Raw genomic sequence first — 21,129 nt, 5'->3', positions numbered from 1 at the left:
ATTCAGACCCCTTTAAATTTTTCACTCTTTGTTTCATTGCAGCCATTTGGTAAATTCTAAAAAGTTCCTTTTTTTCTCATTAAAGTGCACTCTGCATTCCATCTTGACTGAAAAAAAAACAGAAATGTAGAAATTTTTGCAAATTTATTAAACAAGAAAAACTGAAATATCACATGGTCATAAATATTCAGCCCCTTTGCTCGGTATTGAGTAGAAGCACCCTTTTGAGCTAGTACAGCCATGAGTCTTCTTGGGAATGATGCAACAAGTTTTTCACACCTGGATTTGGGGATCCTCTGCCATTCTTCCTTTCTCCAGTTCTGTCAGGTTGGATGGTGAACGTTAGTAGACAGCCATTTTCAGGTCTCTCCAGAGATGCTCAATTGGGTTTAGGCCAGAGCTCTGGCTGGACCAGTCAAGAATGGTCACAGAGTTGTTCTGAAGCCACGCCTTTGTCATTATAGCTGTGTGCTTAGGGTCATTGTCTTGTTCGAAGGTGAACCTTCGGCCAAGTCTGAGGTCCAAAGCACTCTGGTGGAGGTTTTCATCCAGGATATCTCTGTACTTGGCCACATTCATGTTTCCTTCAATTGCAACCAGTCGTCATGTCCCTGCAGCTGAAAAAGACCCCCATAGCATGATGCTGCCACCACCATGTTTCACTGTTGGGATTGTATTGGGCAGGTGATGAGCAGTGCCTGGTTTTCTCCACACATACCGCTTAGAATTATCACCAAAAAGTTCTATCTTCGTCTCATCGGTCCAGAGAATCTTATTTCTCATAGTCTGGAGTCCTTCATGTGTTTTTCAGCAAACTCTATGCAGGCTTTCATATTTCTTGCACTGAGGAGAGGCTTCCATCGGGCCATTCTGCCAAAAAGGCCCAACTGGTGGAGGGCTACAGTGATAGTTGACTTTGTGGAACTTTCTCCCATCTCCCTACTGCATCTCTGGAGCTCAGCCACAGTGATTTTGGGGTTCTTCTTTACCTTTCTCACCAAGGCTCTTCTCCCATGATTGCTCTGTTTGGCTGGACGGCCAGGTCTAGGAAGACTTCTGATGGTTCCAAACTTCTTCCATTTAAAGATTATGGAGGCCACTTTGCTTTTAGGAACCTTGGGTAATGCAGAAATTCATTTGCAACCTTAGCCAGATCTGTGTCTTGCCACAATTCTGTCTCTGAGCTCCTTGGGCAGTTCCTTTGAGCTCATGATTCTCATTTGGTCTGACATGCACTGTGAGCTGTGAGGTCTTATACAGACAGGTGTGTGCCTTTTCAAATCAAGTCCTATCAGTTTAATTAAACACAGCTGGACTCCAATGAAGAAGTAGAACCATCTCAAGGAGGATCACAAGGAAATGGACAGCATGTGACTTAAATATGAGTGTCTGAGCAAAGGGTCTGAATACTTATGACCATATGATATTTCAGTTTTTATTTTTTAATAAATTTGCAAAAATGTCTATGTAGCGCCCCGAGGGTTCGGCCGCTACAGGGGTATTGCACCTCAGACCAGAGGTGTGATATTCCACTCCCAGGTAAGGATGGAGTATGGACCAGGGCTCAGTTAGCTGCATACAGCACACACACACCATTTCCGAGGGACAGCTCAACGGTGCTCCCACTAGACAGAAGTGCAGGCACGCCCGACTATGTCCCTGCCTGGAGTGGGGAGGGGGGTGGAACACCCAGTGCTGTAGGGGCAGATAGGGGTTGGTTCCTGAGCGTATGAAGGAGCTCATTGGTTGCTGGTCACCTGGGCTCATGGTCAGAGGGAGGTATAAAAGGTGGGCACCATCTTAGATCTAGGTTCGTTCAACCAGAGGAGAAGACCGGGAGTGGAGGCTCTGTAGGAGCTCCACTCTGGAGCGGGCCTAGAGAGAGGCCGAGGGAGAGAGAGAGAGGAGGTGAAAGGGAGCTGTGATTAAGTCTCATCCCAGCTCCATGAGAAAGGAACAGAAAGGAACAGAGAAAGAGAAGAAGAGAGAGAGAAACAGAAGGGCTCAGGAACAAGAAGGTGGAAGGGACCCTAAGAACCCACGAGAATCCAGGGTGAAGGGTCAGGCAGATTAAGGGTACCGGATCCCAAGTTGGTGGAGGAGAAACTACCCTCAGCCAAAGACCGGTCGTCGTGATCATTTATTGGTGCTACACCTCATCAAACCTGCTAGGAAGGCACCATATAGGACAGCGGAGGACGGGGCCACGTTTAACCGCACAGGTCCACGGCAGCTGGACAAAAGCGGGTCACTGGTGAGGCAGGCCAGAGAAAGGATTAAAGGGGGTCCTGTGCCATGCTCCTGAACTGCCTGGGAGTTGACCGAGCCCCTCACCTGGTGGACGCAGCACGGCTCGGGCGGTCAGTGCCGAAGGAAGTGACCCGAAACAAACGAACTGTGAGTAAAGACCCTGGACTGTAACTTGTTGTCCGTGTGCTCCTTCGCTCCTCCGGCACTACCGGTACTGGGACTCTCACCACCATCACCCCCTACATCCACTACACTGCCCTGGGGCCGCACTCTTCCCGTGGGGAATCACACCATCCCAGCTGCACACATCATCAGCCCCAGCGGTCTGCCTTGCAGTGGCGGTACCTAATGACCGCAAATCCACGGGTGGCGTAGTCGGACATCATCTGAAGCACGTAGCAGACTACCATTGGTCTGACCACCCTGAGCCGCGGGATCGGGCCGCCACTACTACCCCCATCGTCTCCCTATCGCCCGGATCCGCGTGCCCCACGGCCCAGGGGGCGAGTCAGCTTTGGTGTATTTCGTGCCCGCTAACAACGGGTACTGCGCGCCTGAAAAGAGACTGTTTAGTTGTACTAAAGATGGCGCCCGCCCTAGAAGAACGAGCGCCATAATGTGCGCGCCAAAAGACCACAGGAGGCCGCCTCCCATCGTGGGCCGAGTCCCAGAATGGCGCCAAAGAGGAAGGGGCTGCCCCTGAGAGTGATTGTCAGCAGAATACCCCAGGACCACCCCCCATGGGGGCGGAAAGAGAAGAAAACTGCGGGGCAGGGGGTGGTCTGGATCAGTTTGGCCAGGCCACACCCAGAGATGGAGAAAGAAATCAGCTCCAGTACTTTGGCTAGGGGCCTGCTGCAAGCTACACCACCATGCAGCCTCACCGAGCTGCTAGCCCATCTCCCCAAGGAGGACCCCGAATATACGCTGGAGGAGCTGGACCGGAGGATGGTCCGGGCGCAGCAGGACGTGATCGCCGGGTGGAAAGAGGAAGTGGCTCGGCGGGCTGTGGCCCTGCAGCAGGAGGCGCCAGCGACATCCAGCGGTACACCAGCCACCGAGGGCAGTGAAGACAGAGCGGAGGCTGAAGACGACGCCGCGGAGGAAGCCGCGACAGCAGAGGCAGGTAACGGAGACGCCCCTACCCCGAACCCTGGGGCCGCTGATCTGCCCCTGCACCCCGCTGCGGAGCCCAACACACCTGGACCCGCCGTCGACACTGTGCCTCCACCGCCATCAACCGGCCTCCAGGCCGTCGACACTGCCAGTGAGCCCCGCACCACGCCGTGCCCTCTGACCCCGGGCGTGCTCGGCCAACCGCCATCGCAGGCCCGGCCGCAAGGCCCAGCGCCCCCGGGCGCCGCTGCCCTGACGGAACCCCCTGCACCCGCTGTACCACCCCTGGGAGCAACAAGGAAACAACCAGCACGGGCCTGGTCGCAAGGCCACGTGCCCCCGGGCGCCGCCAACCCGCTTGCACCCCCTGCTGCTGCAGTACCACCACTGGGCGCAGATCTCTTCGCCCAACACACCAGTCCGGATGGGCTGTCTTTCATCTGGCCCCCCGAATTTGTCAACCTCCGCTTTCGGAGGAGCCCGCCCGCGGAGGTTGAAGTACCATCTGAGCCCCTTATACCTGCTCCGGCGCCTCAGGAAATCCCCCAGCTACCATTGGAGGACGCCCAGTTTGAATGGGACCCCACCGGGGAGGACCTAATGGGGTTCACAAGGGAGACACGAGCGGGCGCAGCCGAACGGCGGGAGGCCTGCCGCCAACAGCTGGAAATGTTTGAGAAGGAGCAGCGAGAGCGGCGGGTGAAGCAAGAGAAGCTGCAGGTCCAGAGCGCGGAGCAGAAAATGAAGGCCCGGCGAGATCCCCGAACTGCCCGCAGTCCCCGAGTCACCGGGACTGTTGTGAAGTTCCAGATGGAGCGCGGCTGGGGTTTCATCCGAGACCCTGAGACCATCAGCGATGTATTTGTGACAAGGAGGGATGTGGAGAGTCACCTGCCGGAAGGCCATCGTGGGCGGGATCTATTTCCAGGTGATGTGGTGTCTTACACCCGACACCAAGGCGTGAAGGGATGGTACGCCCTCCACGTCCACAGAGTAGTAGAGGAGGAGGAACAGCACTACTCGGACGCTGAGTACCCAGAGGACCCGGATGGGCCTGAAGACAACGAGGAGGAGCAAGGCGCATATGGAGGACGACGATAGAAAGTAAGAAGAAGCGCCAATGTAAATAGTTACCCGTCAGGGTACAAAGGAACTGTGTGGGACTGTTTTAAATTGAGTGTGGTCCCCGTTGGGACTGATATAGGACTGTTTGACTGTTACCCTATCCCCTAAGTAACCAGGCTGAGGACTGAGAACAGCCATCCCTCTTCCCTTTACCAGGCTGAAGACTGTGAGTAGCCATTTCCCTTCCCAAAACTGGCCGAGGACTGAGAGCGGCCAATCCCCTTGTATATAGTTGCGCTTCCTAAAGCGCCCCCTACTGGTTTTATAAAAAGACTGCAACGTCTACCTCAAGACAAGTTTACTGGACTGTTGCACCTTTAAGAAGAAAGAACACCTGGTCGCAAGTTGCACCGCGACCATGAACCAAGAATTCAAGAATGTGCTTTACTTAAAAATGTTTTATATGAAGAGTTTAATATGCTGCTAGAAAATGTTTTACATAATCTTGAAACCGTTTTATATGATAAGTGACAAAAGAGTTCCAGAAGTATTAGCATGTGTTTTATAATAGTATAATAGTGTGACAAGAAAAGAAAAGTGTGTCCCATAAAGGAAGTTGAACAATGTCGTCCGTTTCTAAATGTAAAAAGTTATTGAAAAAGTTTTGAATGTCCTGTAATCAACTGTTTTTGCTCTTTTCCAGCCCGAGGACGTGCTGTGCTTTACCAGGGGGGAATGTAGCGACCCGAGGGTTCAGCCGCTACAGGGGTATTGCACCTCAGACCAGAGGTGTGATATTCCACTCCCAGGTAAGGATGGAGTATGGACCAGGGCTCAGTTAGCTGCATACAGCACACACACACCATTTCCGAGGGACAGCTCAACGGTGCTCCCACTAGACAGAAGTGCAGGCACGACCGACTATGTCCCTGCCTGGAGTGGGGAGGGGGGTGGAACACCCAGTGCTGTAGGGGCAGATAGGGGTTGGTTCCTGAGCGTAGGAAGGAGCTCATTGGTTGCTGGTCACCTGGGCTCATGGTCAGAGGGAGGTATAAAAGGTGGGCACCATCTTAGATCTAGGTTCGTTCAGCCAGAGGAGAAGACCGGGAGTGGAGGCTCTGTAGGAGCTCCACTCTGGAGCGGGCCTAGAGAGAGGCCGAGGGAGAGAGAGAGAGGAGGTGAAAGGGAGCTGTGATTAAGTCTCATCCCAGCTCCACGAGAAAGGAACAGAAAGGAACAGAGAAAGAGAAGAAGAGAGAGAGAAACAGAAGGGCTCAGGAACAAGAAGGTGGAAGGGACCCTAAGAACCCACGAGAATCCAGGGTGAAGGGTCAGGCAGATTAAGGGTACCGGATCCCAAGTTGGTGGAGGAGAAACTACCCTCAGCCAAAGACCGGTCGTCGTGATCATTTATTGGTGCGACACCTCATCAAACCTGCTAGGAAGGCACCATATAGGACAGCGGAGGACGGGGCCCACGTTTAACCGCACAGATCCACGGCAGCTGGACAAAAGCGAGTCACTGGTGAGGCAGGCCAGAGAAAGGATTAAAGGGGGTCCTGTGCCATGCTCCTGAACTGCCTGGGAGTTGACCGAGCCCCTCACCTGGTGGACGCAGCACGGCTCGGGCAGTCACTGCCGACGGAAGTGACCCGGAACAAACGAACTGTGAGTAAAGACCCTGGACTGTAACTTGTTGTCCGTGTGCTCCTTCGCTCCTCCGGCACTACCGGTACTGGGACTCTCACCACCATCACCCCCTACATCCACTACACTGCCCTGGGGCCGCACTCTTCCCGTGGGGAGTCACACCATCCCAGCTGCACACATCATCAGCCCCAGCGGTCTGCCTTGCAGCGGCGGTACCTAATGACCGCAAATCCACGGGTGGCGTAGTCGGACATCATCTGAAGCACGTAGCAGACTACCATTGGTCTGACCACCCTGAGCCGCGGGACCGGGCCGCCACTACTACCCCCATCGTCTCCCTATCGCCCGGATCCGCGTGCCCCACGGCCCAGGGGGCGAGTCATCTATATTTCTGTTTTTTTTCAATCAAGATGGGGTGCAGAGTGTACTTTAATGAGAAAAAAAATGAACATTTTAGAATTTACCAAATGGCTACAATGAAAAAAAGTGACAAATTTAAAGGGGTCTGAATACTTTCCATACCCACGGTATTTGTTTGCACTTAGCAGTGAGAGATGTCACCAGTAGCAGAAGAGGAAGGATTGTGAAATCTGGAGACAGATCCACTTTAACCATTCACATACACATACATGAAACCAAGTAAATTTAAAGGGGTTGTCTGGTCAAAAGTGATAAGTCTGCAGTCACTCTATGTGACTTCAGACTTATGAATCCCAACCCCCAGCACAGGCACTGTGCGATGCGGGGATTTGCCAGTATGAGACCTGGTAATGGAGGGTATGCATGTGTTATACATACCCTTGGCCAGTGGACAGGCCTCACTCTCCATACACTTGTATTGAGCGAGGCTGCGTCTTCTAGTCGAAGCTCCTACTGGCAATCCACGGCACTAGACAGGGCCTGACCTCGCTCCATACAAGTGAACGAAGCGAGGCGGCGCTGACTGGCCAGGGGTATGTATAACACATACATAGCCTCCGGTCCCGGGTCTCATATCGGCAAATCCCCATAGCGCAAAGTGCCTGTGCTAGGGGGATTCATGAGTCTGCAGTCACACAGTGTGACTGCAGACTTATCCATTTTGACCGGACAACCCCTGCAACATTTAGAACTTCAGGATATATGAGAAAAGAGGACAGCTTCTTGAGTAATAAATTACAAAGAGAAGAAAAAGTAACAGCACTGAAGGGGTTCACTATAAAGGGATGCTCATGTACAGTACCAATAAAAAGTTTGAACACAACAGTTGATGAAATAGTTTACCTTCATTTTATTGGAATGGGCTCATAGGTCGATTCACGGGTCACTCCCGGTCATGTCTCATGAGTAGTGTTGAGCATTCCGATACTGAAAAATCGGGTATAGACCGATATTCGCGGTATCGGAGTTCCGATACTGAGTTCCGATACTTTTAGAATATCGAATACCGGAATTGGAAGTTCCCATAATGCCTGCGCTCTGCAGTGTGTCTGAAGGATGACAAGCTGGATGGCAGCGCTCAGCTTACTGTACTTGTCATTTAGTGTAAAGGATTTATTAAAAAAAATAATAGTGTTTTCATGCACCGTCTCTTAAAAAAAGCCGGCCGGCAATTCAGCAGCGGTACCCGACAATTTAGAATAGAAAGAATAGAGCATCACACATAGATTAGATACATAGAAACATGTCAGTCACATATATAAGAAGTACAGTGACAGTGTTGCTTACTGTACTTGTCATTTAGTGTAAAGGATTTAATTAAAAAAATAATAGTGTTTTCATGCACCGTCTCTTTAAAAAAGCCGGCCGGCAATTCAGCATCTGTACTCGACAATTTAAAATAGAAAGAATAGAGCATCACACATAGATTAGATACATAGAAACATGTCAGTCACATATATAAGAAGTACAGTGACAGTGTTGCTTACTGTACTTGTCATTTAGTGTAAAGGATTTATTTAAAAAAAATTATAGTGTTTTCATGCACCGTCTCTTTAAAAAAGCCGGCCGGCAATTCAGCAGCGGTACCCGACAATTTACAACAGAAAGAATAGAGCATCACACATAGATTAGAGAGATAGAAACATGTCAGTCACATATATAAGAAGTACAGCGACAGTGTTGCTTACTGTACTTGTCATTTAGTGTTAAAATAAAGGATTTATTTAAAAAAAAATTGGCGTGGGGTTCCCCGTAATTTTAGGCTCTAGCGGAGGTTAAGCAGACAGCTGGGGCAGATGTTTGAAGCCTGGGAAGGGGGTAATACCCACGGAGCTTCCCAGGCTACTAATATCAGCCCCCAGCTGAATACCTAGCCTTTACTAGCTATTAAAATGGGGGACCCCCCAAAAAAATGACGTGGGGTCCCCCCTATTTTAATAGCTAGCAAAGGCTAGGCAGACAGCTGGGGGCTGATATTAATAGCTCAGGAAGGGTGCCATGAATATTGGCCCCCTCCCAGGCTAGAAACACCAGCCGTCAGCCGCCTCAGAAATGGCGCATCCATAGGATGCGCCAATTCTGGCACTTAGCCTCGCTCTTCCCACTGCCCTGTAGCGGTGGCAGTGGGGTAATAGGGCTGGGGTTGATGTCAGCTTATAATGCCAGCTGACATCAAGCCCAGTTTAGTAATGGAGCATAGTCAAAGTAAAAAAAAAACCACAAACACCCTGAATAAAGTCCTTTAATTGAAATAAAGATGCAATTCTTTATTGTTCTAAATTAAACCATACTTACCATCACGCCCATTCCGGCTGAAGCCAACGATCTCCTGCAATAAAAGTAAAATAATAAAGCACATCATCCTTACCTTTCCATGGTTCCCACGACAGCTTCAGCTCTGCTACATTCACATGACAGGCTGGATCGCTGCAGAAAGCTGCCATCCAGCTTACCATGCAGCAGACACTGAGAAGCGCAGGCATGCTTGCGCTCCTCAGTGTCTGGCTGTGACGGCATCCAGATGAGCCGAGTTCATGTCCAATGAACTCAGCTCATCTCATGCACGTCACCGACAGCGTGGGAGAATTCTCCTGCTGAAGCGCTGAGTGCAGGAGAATTTTCCCACGCTATCAGTGACGTGCATGACGTGAGCTGAGTTCATTGGACATGAGCTCACCTCATGCACGTCACTGACAGCGTGGGAAAATTCTCCTGCACTCAGCGCTTCAGAGTGAGAATTTTCCCACGCTGTCAGTGACGTGCATGTCCAATGAACTCAGCTCAACTCATGCAGCGTGGGAGAATTCTGACGCTGAAGCGCTGAGTGCATGAGAATTTTCCCACGCCGTCAGTGACGTGCATGAGGTGAGCTGAGTTCATTGGACATGACCTCGGCTCATCTTTATGCCGTCACAGCCAGACACTGACGAGCGCAAGCATGCCTGAGCTTCTCAGTGTCTGCGTCATGGCAAGCTGGATGGCAGCTTTCGGCTGCGATCCAGCCTGTCATGTGAATGTAGCAGAGCTGAAGCTGTCCTGGGAACCATGGAAAGGTAACGGTGATGTTGCTTTATTATTTTACTTTTATTGCAGGAGATCGTTGGCTTCAGCTGGAATGGGCGTGATGGTAAGTATGGTTTAATTTAGAACAATAAAGAATTGTGTGTTTATTTCAATTAAAGGACTTTATTCTGGGTGTTGTGTTTTTTGAAATACTTTACTAGAAATTCATGGCGGTCATGTCTAATATTGGCATGACCCCATGAATTTCAGGCTTAGGGCCAGCTGATAATACCAAGCTGGCCCTAACCCCTTTATTACCCAGTGAGCCACCGCACCAGGGCCCTGGATGAGTTGGGTACAGCGCCAGAAGATGACGCTTCTATGAACGCGCCATTTTCCGGGGGTGGCTGCGGACTGCAATTTGCAGCGGGGGGGGGGGGGGCAGAAAGCTTGGGCCTCCCTGCACTGCAGATTCCAGCCCCCAGCTGCCTAGTTGTACCTGGCTGGACACAAAAATAGTGCGAAGCACCACATATTTTTTTTTTAATTATTTCATGAAATTCAGGAAACAATTAAGAAAAAAAGGGCTTAACTATATTGTTGTGTCCGGCCAGGTACAAATAGGCAGCTGGTGGTTGGGGGCAGCCCGTTCCTGCCTGCTGTACCTGGCTGGACACAAATATAGTGCGAAGCCCCATGTCAATTTTGAAAAAATTATTTCAGGAAATTCATGAAATAATTTAAACAAAAAAATACGTGGGGCTTCGCCCTATTTTTGTGTCCAGCCAGGTACAACTAGGCAGCTGGGGGCTGGTATCCGCAGCGCTGGGAGGCCCAATCTTTCTGCCCCCTCCCCCCCCACTGCAAATTGCAGTTCACAGTCACCTCGGAAAATGGCGCGTTCATAGAAGCGCCATCTTCTGGCGCTGTACTCAACTCATCCAGGGCCCTGGTGCGGTGGCTCACTGGGTAATAAAGGAGTTAGGGCCAGTTTGGCATTATCAGTTGGCCCTAAGCCCGAAATTCATGGGGTCACGCCACTATTAGACATGACCGCCATGAATTTCTAGTAAAGTATTTAAAAAAAACACAACACCCAGAAAAAAGTCCTTTAATTGAAATAAACACACAATTCTTTATTGTTCTACATTAAGCCATACATACCATCACGCCCATTCCAGCTGAAGCCAACGATCTCCTGCAATAAAAGAAAAATAATAAAGCAACATCATCCTTACCTTTCCATGGTTCCCACGACAGCTTCAGCTCTGCTACATCGAGATGACAGGCTGGACCGCAGCAGAAAGCTGCCATCAAGCCTGTCATCCCGCAGACACTGAGAAGAGCAGGCATGCTTGCGCTCTGCAGTGTCTGGCTGTGACGGCATCCAGATGAGCCGAGGTCATGTCCAATGAACTCAGCTCACCTCATGCACGTCACTGACAGCGTGGGAAAATTCTGCTGCGCTATGCGCTTCAGCGTGAGAATTCTCTCATGCTCACCGCATGCGCAGGAGAATTCTCCCACGCTGTCAGTAACGTGCATGAGGTGAGCTGAGTTCATTGTCGGCTCATCTGGATGCCGTCACAGCCAGAAACTGAGGAGCGCAAACATACTTGCGCTTCTCAGTGTCTGCGGTATGTCAGGCTGGATGGCAGCTTTCTGCTGCGGTCCAGCCCGTCATCTCGATGTAGCAGAGCTGGAGCTGTCCTGGGAACCATGGAAAAGTAAGGATGATGTTGCATTATTATTTTTCTTTTATTGCAGGAGATCGTTGGCTTCAGCTGGAATGGGCGTGATGGTAAGTATGGTTTAATTTAGAACAATAAAGAATTGTGTGTTTATTTCAATTAAAGGACTTTATTCTGGGTGTTTGTGTTTTTTTGTAACTTTGACTATGGGGTTAGCAATGGGGGTGTCTTATAGACGCCTCTCCATTACTAACCTGGGCTTGATGTCAGCTGGCATTATAAGCTGACATCAACCCCAGCCCTATTACCCCACTGCCACCGCTACAGGGCAGTGGGAAGAGCGAGGCTAAGTGTCAGAATTGGCGCATCCTATGGATGCGCCATTTCTGGGGGCGGCTGACGGCTGGTGTTTCTAGCCTGGGAGGGTGCCAATATTCATGGCACCCTTCCTGGGCTATTAATATCAGCCCCCAGCTGTCTGCCTAGCCTTTGCTAGTTATTAAAATAAGGGGGACCCCACGTCATTTTTTGGGGGGGGGTCCCCATTTTAATAGCTAGTAAAGGCTAGGTATTCAGCTGGGGGCTGATATTAGTAGCCTGGGAAGCTCCATGGGTATTACCCCCTTCCCAGACTTCAAACATCTGCCCCAGCCGTCTGCTTAACCTCCGCTAGAGCCTAAAATTACAGGGAACCCCAAGCCAATTTTTTTTTTAATAAATCCTTTATTTTAACACTAAATGACAAGTACAGTAACCAACACTGTCTCTGTACTTAGAAACATGTCAGTCACATACATAATATCTATCTAATCTATGTGTAATGCTCTATCTTTCTGTTCTAAATTGTCGGGTACCGCTGCTGAATTGCCGGCCGGCTTTTTTAAAGAGACCGTGCATGAAAACACTATTATTTTTTTAAATAAATCCTTTACACTAAATGACAAGTACAGTAAGCAACACTGTCACTGTACTTCTTACATATGTGACTGACATGTTTCTATCTATCTAATCTATGTGTGAAGCTCTATTCTTTCTATTATAAATTGTCGGGTACCGGTGTATGCCGCTGCTGAATTGCCGGCTTTTCATGTTTCACTGTGAGCACTGTTCCCATCGATTTGGGCAACCCCCTCCCCCAATACATTCTACATTATTGTTAGTTGTTTTCCTTCATGTAGAATTAACCTACAAGGAAAGAAAGGGTTTATTTTCATTCCGATATTTGTGTCCCATTGACTTGCATTGGTTTCCGGATTCGGAATCGGCGATATCCGATACTTTTTGAGTATCGGCCCGATCCAATCCGATCTGATATTTCCTGATATCGGAAGGTATCACTCAACACTACTCATGAGCGATGACATTACTAAGTTACTGACGTTATCGGTTGTGAGACATAACCGGGAGTGACCTATGAAGCATGGTTCTCAAAACGACGCTCCATAGCTTGCTGTACAGAATCGTTAGATGTCGTGGGAACCCCAATGGGTTACGTCGCAGGTGCAGAGATTGTAATTTAAAAATAAATTGGCGAATGAGCGAGAGTTTCTTCCTTTTATTTATTTAACTTTCCTTTTATGTCTTTCAGGTTCCCATTTTTGGACTTCTTCTGATTGGCTGGATTACGTTGGATCTTCATGGTTTTTTTTTTGCTTTTTAATAAATAGGTGAACGAGGTGTGGGGGAGTGTTCTTTAAAATAAACTATGTTTTCCTGTGTGTGTGTGTGTGTGCTTTTGTTTTTTTTTTATTACTGGGTTAGTAATGGGGATGTCTGATAGACACCACTCCATTACTAACCCTTGGTTTTGATGCCAGCTGACATTACAAGGCTTAAAATGACGAATCCCGTCACTCACGTGGTTGATGAAAAGTTCTTTTTAATGGAGGTCCACATACAAAACATTTCAGCCCATCCCAGACTTTTGTCAATCATTACATTACAAAGCTGACATCAACCTGATAAAACTACTACCCCAATTGCCACTGCACCATCGCAATCAGGAAAAGCCAGCAAAGAGCCTGAGTTGGCGCATCTCATTGATGCGCCAATTCTGGGGTAACTGCAGGCTTTTATTTTTAGGCTGGGAAAGGGCCAATATCTATGGACCTTCCTATCTTGTTAATACAAGAGCACACCTCTGTTCTTTACAAAGGCTGGTTATAAAAAGTAGGGGGGAACCCACATCATTTTTTTTATATGCATGTGTTTTTGGGTGCATTTGCGCTGTGAAAACACACGTTACAAAGTGTGTTCTTTTTTTACTGCAGTGCTGTGGGAAAGTTCTCACCGCACATGCGTTAATGTCAGTGAGGTGAACAGAGTTCATTGGATAAGGACTCCGATGACCTTTCTGCCAGCACACTGAGGTGCGCAAGCTTGCACAGCTAATTGTCTCTGCAGGATGGCAGACTGTATAGTCGTATCTTGCGACAATACAGCCTGCCATCTTGATGTAGCAGACCTAGACCTGTCGCGCAACAAATGGATGATTTTATTCACGTCAGGGACAGGTGAGGATGATGATGCTTTATTATTTTATTTCAATTGACATCGGCTTCAATGGAATGGGTGTTATGTTATTAGTTAAATTTAGATTTATTAAAGGAGTCTGTGTGTTTCTTTCAAATAAATTAACTGATTCTGGGTATTTAAAAATTGAACGGCACTCGCAAGGTCCGAGAGCCGTGTGATTTTATTTTTCTCTCACCCATTGACTTGCGATTTTTTTTCTAAGTCCGATTTCAGCTGTGAAAAAAATTACAGATGAGCGGTAACTCATAGATTAATATTGGTCAAAGTAGAATCCAATTTTTTATTGGATTGCACTCGTTCGTTTTCCTTGAAAATGAATGTGAGATAAAACATTTCCCTGCCTGTTTTTAAAAAATGTTTTACCTCAAAGAAAGAATTTTTTGTGATCCAGTCCTGTAATGTCTGTAGACTCTTTTGCGTCTCCCCCTTCCCAGGAGCTGTGGAATTATCTGTCCATGTCCCTGCACCGTCAGACAAAGCCATTACACAGTACACAGCAGGGGCCCATTTATAAGATTATCTCAGCACAGGAACATTTTATTTAAACACATCCAATTGTAGAATTTATTATTATCAAGATCTATTGATTAAAATGAACTTTGCGGGTAAACCCTTTAAGTTTTACTTTGGCTGTGTTCACACATGTTGTGTTTTTCAGCTTCAGAAAACTGCATCAAAACACAATCTCTGGCAGGAAATTAGCTGCGTCAAAAACGTTTTGCTGCGTTTTTTGATGCATTTTTTGTGAGTTTTTTCAGCGATTTTTTTCACTGTCCTGTCTCTATTTATGCATGTACATAAAGTTCTGTTAAAAAAGAACCCCATTCTATTTCACCATCAAAAACGCTGCTGCAAATTTTGGTGCATTTTTTCAGCGTTTTTTTCACCACTGTATAAGGATGTGATTTTCCTCCAAAATATCAGTAATTAATGGGGGCACTCTCCTACACCTCTACTGAGGTCCGATATTAACTATTAACATCAAACTTGACTATTAATAATTAATTTCCACTAACGTTATCTGAGCCCTATACTATATACCAACTGAGACAAAACCGTGTGCTAATAAAAGGTATTTATTACACAAAAGTCTACAGTTAATATATTACTAGGTATCACACTAACACAGTACACAAAACGGATTCACAATTCCCAATTACCTAATATATTTTCCACCCACGTTTGCTAATCACTCATGCAATATCGGCCCACCCAACTATACTAACTTTGCCTATATATATCTATAAATATCTAGGAGGGTTAGTACAGGGTATGTAGGGCTAGTAAGTAAAGAAGTTACAGGGGAAGAGAGATACTCAGCCATGTGTTGTTATGTCCATCTTCAAGAGTCTAAGGGGCCTTAGCACATGTGCATTCTGGGTTTTTAAGTCCAGCCAGTGTCCAGCTTCATGTCACAGGAAATGATGTATTATTCCCCGCCCACTGGCTAAGATCTTTGTTCATGTCCAACCATACTCGCAAAACCTGATTTAGCACATGGCTGGACATTCTATTGAAACCTCCTCCAGCAGCAAACAGACTGAAACACATGGGGAGATGTGGGGCCAATATATACATGTATACTTATCTGCAAGCATGGCTAGCATGCAGATACGTATATACATGTACAACCTGGGACACTTCCCTTTACAACCACCCATTATTTCCCATGGGTGAAAAAACACTGACAAAAATGCTGAAAGTGACATGCTCTATTTTCCAAAAACCCAACCAAGGCACAAAATACACAACAACAAAAAAGCATGATGTGTGAACAGAGAATTCTGGTTTCTCATAGACTTTGCTGGTACTGCAAAACACAACTGAAAATTTGCATAAAAATCTGCAGCAAAAAATGCTAAAAAAACACAACATGTGTGAACATAGCTTTTAAGTGAAGTTTAACTTGAACTTATTATATGTTGTCAAAATTACTCATAAAACGTCACTTTCAAAAGCCACAAAAGACGACGGAGGGGTTTCCTCATTTCTTATGAATTTCTTTCTGTAGAAACATACAAATCAAGGTCTGTGTTAAGAGTCAAAGTGAAAAGAAAAATACTATTTTAAATGATAAAACCATCAAGGTAGAGGGAGTTGTACTTGCAAATGTGGAGTGAAGAAATGTTCATTGTTCTCATGGGTCTTAATTCACCAACAACTACTTGGATATTGCATTTTACCTAACCAGGAGGGTGTCAAAAAGGGCAGATAGACACCTACACCATCACAAGACCCTACAATTACCATGAAAGGCAGCACCCACCACTTCCTCACTGATACCTCAGATGACGCTCCTAGATAAGAGCAGTCTATGCGGTATGCAATGTATCGTCCTTCAGGGAGCGCTTCTTCCCAGACCATTTCAAGGTCTCTATCATATCCAACTCCTTTTGAGTACCAGCCTACTGCTCCAATCATGCATTCCCCGTCACCTCTTTTGCCATACTTACGGATGCAAAGTCTGCTTCCAATATCACGGGCTGGAGTGACTTGTAAGTTTCGTAATAGTGAGATCACAGATGTCTATGCAAGCACCGTGTAACGCATGTTACACAAGTCTTGAATGGTAGCTCAAAAAAAGATGAAGAAGCATCAACTTCAATATCATCATAAGAAGCGTCGACACAAGTTTGCAAAAAGGTATGAAAAGTGAACTGTAGAAGATAGGAAACGGGTGGTTTGGAGCTATGGGACAAAAGTCAATAGACTAGGCTATGATGGATGAAAATGGGTCTGGAAGAAACAAAGGAAAATGGGGCTAAAGGATGGAGAAATTGAAGGAACTGTCAAGTTCGGTGAAGGAAGCCTGATGATATGGGGTTGTTTCACAGCTAAAGGCGTTGGATACTTTACCAGAATCGATGGTGGTCTCAATGCTGAGCTATATGTGAGTATCCTACAAGACAAATTACTTTGTACACTCGAGTACCATCGGTATGAAAAGGACAACATAGTGTTCCAGCAGGACAACGACCCAAAGCATATGTTGAGATTGGCAAATAAATGGTTCAATGACAATGAAGTCGAAGTGCTGGATTGGCCCCCACAGACCTCAGACCTTAATCCAATTTAACACTTGTGGGTAGAATGGAATAAAAAACTATATACATATCCAAGCGAGTCGAAGAGCATGCACCAACTGGGAACATGTAAAAGAGACCCGGAATTAGATGTCGGTCAAGACATGTTTGAATCTGATCGAGAGCATGCCCAGAAGGATTCAGGCAGTGTTGAAAGCTAAAGGTGGATTTACAAAATACTAATAAAATAATAAAAAATTGTATTTAGATTTTTAGGAGCAAAACAGTAACAGTGCAGTGACATGACAAGAATCTGCATAATTAATCATATGCCAAATAGTTGCAACTCAAGTTTATATATGAGATAGACAAGATGATTGTCTATAAAATGAGGGTAGTCTCACAATAAAATAAGTAGTGGATGGTGAGATATGGAGCCTGAAAGTCAAAAGTTCAAAAGATTGATACTCTTTTGCTCTTCACTGTATTCATGTGCAGTTGGTGGTTCTGGCGATGTATTCAATTAATAATGATGGTCCCAGTGCTATATTCAATTACCGATTATGGTTCTAATAATGAATTAGTGTATTAATGGTTGTTTTGGTGCTGTATCTAAGTACTGATGAGGATGCTGGTGCCATTCATGTACTGATGGAATGTTCTGGTGATGTATTCATTTAATGATCATGGATCTGGTGCGGTCTTCCCTCATTAAACACAAATTAAACAATTAAAGAAAATTTGGTATGTCCACATCCTTAAAAGTCTGATCTATCAAAATATAAAAAGAACTAACATATGCAGTAAAGAGAAAAAAAAATAGAAGAACTACTTTTTTTTGTCACCACACCTCTTACAGCAAAAAGCCATCCAAATGTATGCACCCTGAATTGATAGCAATAAATATTTCAACTTACTGTGCAAAAAACAGCCCTCACATAGCTTCATAGATATATTTTTATTGTTCTAACAGGTCCTTAAAAAAGCATCACAAGCTAAATGTTGGTTTTTTTTTTACAAAAATAAGAATCTCTGAAAGTTTGGGATTACTGTAATCACAAAGACCTGGAGAATCATGTTCACACGTCACTTTTACCACATAATGAATATCTTAAAAGCAAAACCTAAAAAACAATGATGGGATTGTGTTTATTCACTGCAGGTATACCATGAACTGCTGGGAGGGGTGCCACTTGAATTTTCGCCTTGGGCACCAAAAAAAAAAGCTAGAATCAGGCCTGTCCCCACAGACGTTAGGAAGCTAACCGATTCAAGCCAAAATCACCGGGTTTAGCCAACTTCTATCTCATGAGTCTGAGGGCATTTAGAATTAAATAACTTTTTGATCGCTGGGCATCAAAACAGCTCAGACCCCAAGTGATAAAGTCACAATATGATGCTGTTTTTCAGTTACAGTATGGTGGTTCTAAAATCATGTTATAAAAGTATAATTTAGTAACTATATGGCAGTATTAGTTACGGTATTAACCACACATGGTATAGAGAGATTCAGTAATGCTATGGTGGTATATGGTGGTACTGTTCAATCAATACAATCAGTATAGTTGAGGATTTCTGTCCTTTAACCCTTTCACGACCTTGGGATTTTCCGTTTTTCGCTCCCCTTTTTCCCAGAGGCATAACTTTTTTATTTTTTAATATGTCCCTGTGATGGTTTATTTTTTCTGGGACGAATAGTAATTTTGAACGACATCATTGGTTTTACAATGTCGTGTACTGGAGAAAAAGGAAAAAATTCAAAAGTGCGTCAAAATTGCAAAAAAAGTATAATTCTACACTTGTCTCTTGGTTGTTTTTTTTTTTTACCATGTTCACTAAATGCTAAAACTGACCTGCAATTATGATTCTCCAGGTCATTATGTGTTTGCAGATACCAAACATGAATAGGTTATTTTTTTTAAAGTGGTGAAATAAATTCTAAAGTTTGTAAAAAAAATTATAATGGCGCCATATTCCGAGACCCGTAGCGTCTCCCTTTTTCAGGATCTGGGGCTGGGTGAGGGCTTATTTTTCGCACGCTGAGCTGAAGGTTTTATTGATAATATTTTTAGGTAGATATATATATATATATGTTTTAATCGCTTGTGATTGCGTTTTATTGCGATGTTGCAGCGACCAAAAAAACTTAATTCTGGTGTTTTGATTTTTTTTCTCGTTACACCGTTTACCATTTGGATTAATTCTTTTTATATCTTGATAGATCGGGCGATTCAGAATGCAGCAATATACAGTTATATGAAAAAGTTTGGGCACCCCTATTAATCTTAAGCTTAATGTTTTATAAAAATTGGTGTTTTTGCAACAGCTATTTCAGTTTGATATATGTAATAACTGTTGGACACAGTAATGTTTCTGCCTTGAAATGAGGTTTATTGTACTAACAGAAAATGTGCAATCTGCATTCAAACAAAATTTGACAGGTGCATAAGTATGGGCACCTCACCAGAAAAGTGACATTAATATTTAGTAGATCCTCCTTTTGCAAAAATAACAGCCTCTAGTCGCTTCCTGTAGCTTTTAATGAGTTCCTAGATCCTGGATGAAGGTATGTTTGACCATTCCTCTTTACAAAACAATTCCAGTTCAGTTAAGTTTGATGGTCGCCGAGCATGGACAGCCCTCTTCAAATGATCCCACAGATGTTCAATGATATTCAGGTCTGGGGACTGGGATGGCCATTCCAGAACATTGTAATCGCTCCTCTGCATGAATGCCTGAGTAGATTTGGAGCGGTGTTTTGGATCATTGTCTTGCTGAAAGATCCATCCCCTGCTTAACTTCAACTTAATCACTGATTCTTGAACATTATTGTCAAGAATCTGCTGATACTGAGTGGAATCCATGCGCCCCTCAACTTTAACAAGATTCCCGATGCCGGCATTGGCCACACAGCCCCAAAGCATGATGTAACCTCCACCAAATTTTACTGTGGGTAGCAAGTGTTTTTCTTGGAATGCTGTGTTTTTTTGCCGCCATGCATAACGCCTTTTTGTATGACCAAACAACTCAATCTTGGTTTCATCAGTCCACAGGACCTTCTTCCAAAAAGAAATTGGCTTCTCCAAATGTGCTTTTGCATACCTCAGCCGACTCTGTTTGTGGCGTGCTTGCAGAAACGGCTTCTTTCGCATCACTCTCCCATACAGCTTCTCCTTGTGCAAAGTGCGTTGTATAGTTGACCGATGCACAGTGACACCATCTGCAGCAAGTTGATGCTGCAGCTCTCTGGAGGTGGTCTGAGGATTGTCCTTGACTGATCTCACCATTCTACTTCTCTGCCTTTCTGATGTTTTTCTTGGCCTGCCACTTCTGGCCTTAGCAAGAACTGTCCCTGTGTTCTTCCATTTCCTTACTATGTTCCTCACAGTGGAAACTGACAGGTTAAATCTCTGAGACAGCTTTTTGTATCCTTCCCCTGAACAACTATGTTGAATAATCTTTGTTTTCAGATCATTTGACAGTTGTTTTGAGGAGCCCATGATGCCACTCTTCAGAGGAGATTCAAACAGGAGAACAACTTGCAAGTGGCCACTTTAAGTAGCTTTTCTCATGATTGCATACACCTGGCAATGAAGTTCAAAGCTCAATGAGGTTACAAAAACAAAAAGAGTGCTTTAGTAAGTCAGTAAAAAATAGGTAGGAGTATTTAAAACAAGAAAATGATAAGGGTGCCCATACTTATGCACCTGTCAAATTTTGTTTGAATGCAGATTGCACATTTTCTGTTAGTACAATAAACCTCATTTCAAGGCAGAAACATTACTGTGTCCAACAGTTATTACATATATCAAACTGAAATAGCTGTTGCAAAAACACCAATTTTTATAAAATACTAAGCTTAAGATTAATAGGGGTGCCCAAACTTTTTCATATAACTGTATGTATATTTTAGTTTTATTATTCATTTATTTTGAATGGGGCAAAAGGGGGGTGATTTGAACGTTTATATTTTTAAAAAAAAAAAACATTTTTTTTTTACTTTTTTCTGGCCTTAATAGTTTCCTTAGAAGACTTGAAGGTGCTTTCATCCGATCACTTGTGCTACACATGGTTAAAATGATCATCTGCTATGAGCGATGGCCAACGGGTAACGCTCATGGCAAATCGGCACATGATCCTGCTAAAAAACAGATTGCAGTAAAAAAGAAAACAATTTAAGACATTCCCGTCCTTATTTGAATGAACTAATTTTGCATTGTATCTTTTCATTTTTTATCACCCCTAACAAATCCAAAAACAGGTATAACTACCAGACATGTGAACATAGCCTTACAATACAATGTAACGAATGATAGTCGTATTTAGTGCTTACGTTGGCTGCACCTCCTCATCCTCACTGTCTTCAATTATTGGGT

Source organism: Phyllobates terribilis, unplaced genomic scaffold, assembly GCF_046119375.1.
Source record: "Phyllobates terribilis strain yellow unplaced genomic scaffold, ASM4611937v1 Scaffold_5__5_contigs__length_657084704, whole genome shotgun sequence".
Taxonomy (NCBI): Eukaryota; Metazoa; Chordata; class Amphibia; order Anura; family Dendrobatidae; genus Phyllobates; species Phyllobates terribilis.
Note: the sequence above shows the minus strand (reverse complement) of the source record.